Here is a 2,423-nt window from a genome sequence, read left to right as displayed (position 1 = left end):
AGGGCTCGCAGCGGGAAGGAGCGGCAATGAAAAGGACAAAGCTTTTAAATGCTGTCACTTGCGCCACAAGATTACCCTGTGGAGGCAGAGAGAGGTCAGAAAGCAGGACCCGATAGGGGATTTTACCAAAGGCTGCTCTCTAACAGTTTCAAGACCCACACACAGGACAGCTTTCTCCTCCCACCTTGCCTTTAGCATCTGGCAAGCACTTCAGAACTTTACACCTATTAGCATGTCCAAATGTAGACTGGGTATAGGATTCTTTCTTCTTTTTTTAAAATTGTATTCCAACTCTTTCCAAGCAAGAATTCTATCAGTTCTTTTCATTATGATTCCTCTGACTAGCGACCCCGTAAGGATCACGACAATCTCACATATCAGATCAACGCCATCTGTGCACAAGCTGCAGGCTTCTGTGCTCCTCAGAGGCAGGGAGAGCAGTAAGTCACACCTACTAAAGAGGAAAAGGAAACTCCTTTTCTAATCGAGTCATTAAATAGCAAAGAGCAGGTGGACGGGGAAAACCCTCTGCTTAGGGCAGCAACACAGCCCTAGAGGCGTACCAACAATCTGAAACCAAATGCTCAGCTCAGGAGAGAGCCTCCTGGCTCTTGGATCGTTTTTTGTCTCTTGTTATAGTCTTTGTTTTAACATCTACTTTGTCTGGTATAAGTATTGCTAACCCAGGTTTTTTGTTTCCATTTTCATGAATTATCTTTTTACTTTCAGTCTTATGTCTTTCAATTTGAAGGGAGTCTCTTGTAGGCAGTATATGTAAGGGTCTTGTTTCCTTATCCATTCAGCCTCCCTATGTCTTTTGATCAGAGCATTTAATCCATTTACACTTAATTATTGATTGATATGTAGTTACTGCCATTTTATTATTCATATTTTTTTACCTTTTTTCTTCTTCTTAAAGAAGTCTCTTTAACATTTCTTATAATACTTCTTTTTTTTTTTTTAAAGATTTTTTATTGGGGAAGGGAAACAGTGTGTACTTCCAGGCCTGTTTTCCAAGTCAAGTTGTTGTCCTTTCAATCCTGGTTGTGGAGGGTGCCGTGCTGTGTCGGGCAGCTCAGCTCCACCGTTGCCAGTTGCAGGGGCACAGCCCACCATTCCCTGCGGGAGTTGAACCGGCAACCTTGTGGTTGAGAGGATGCACTCCAACCAACTGAGCCATCCGGGAGCTCAGCAGCAGCTGAGCTCAAGGTGCCGCGTTCAATCCCAGCCACAGGGGGCGGAGCCCACCATCCCTTGCGGGACCTGAGGAATCGAACTGGCAACCTTGTGGTTGAGAGCCCACTGGCCCATGTGGGAATCGAAATGGCAGACCTCGGAGTTAGGAGTTGGATCCAACCGCCTGAGCCACCGGGCCGACCCTATAATACTTCTTAAAGAAGACCCTTATATTTCTTGTAATACTGGTTTGGTTGTGATGAACTCCTTCAGCTTTTTCTTGTCTGGGAAGCTCTATCTATCTTTCAATTTTAAATGAGAGGTTGCTGGGTAGAGTAATTTTGTTGTAGATTCTTGCTTTTCATCACTTTGACTATTTCCTGCCAATCCCTTCTGGCCTACAAAGTTTCTGTTGAGAAATCAGCTAATCGTTTTATGGAAGCTCTCTTGTAGTTAACGAATTGTTTTTAAGATTCTTTCTTTGAGTTCCTAGTACTTTAAGATCATTTCTTGGGAACAAAGTTTGAACTTGAATTCAGAGTTTGAGTTAGATTCTTGGTTCTGCTACTAATCCACAATTTGACCTGAGGCAAATCATTTATCTTTTCTAGGCTTTAGCTTCTTCATCTATAAAATGCAGGTGGTAATATCAATGTCACAGTTATTATTAGGATTAAAGAGATTATATATATGTAACAGCTTTGTGAACTATTAAGTGCTATGGGAATGGATAAAGTTATTATGAAACTAATATGAAAATAGTATATGTTTACTATTATAAACCAAATGACATTTTATAACTAAGGTGGCTTTCTCTATCACAAACACATTGAGTTCAGGGTAGGGAAAAAAATACACGTTGATCTGTATGGTGACGTTAACCTAGATCCCTTGGCTAAAGTGGTGCCTGCAGGATTTGCCACCGTAAATTTAGTGATTTTCCCTTTGTAATTACTTAATATTTGGGAGGTGGGAGGGGGTACTTTGAAACTATGCAAATATCCTGTTTCTGTTTAAACTTCTGCCCATTCATTGGTAGATCTTGCTGCAGCAATTAGTGTGGTGTTCTGATGGGTATTTTCTATTTCCCACATTCCCTATATGTTTATTACTGGAATTCTTCTTAAAAGAAGAGTTGTCATTTCACCCCACCCCCCACATCTTTATTTATTCATTTATTAATAGTAGTATAGACTCAGGGATTTTGTTTTTTCTTGGGGTTATAATTCAATACTATCATTTTTTTG

The sequence above is a fragment of the Rhinolophus ferrumequinum genome, chromosome 19, assembly GCF_004115265.2.
Source record: "Rhinolophus ferrumequinum isolate MPI-CBG mRhiFer1 chromosome 19, mRhiFer1_v1.p, whole genome shotgun sequence".
In the NCBI taxonomy this organism is placed as follows: Eukaryota; Metazoa; Chordata; class Mammalia; order Chiroptera; family Rhinolophidae; genus Rhinolophus; species Rhinolophus ferrumequinum.
This window is presented reverse-complemented; position numbering follows the sequence as displayed.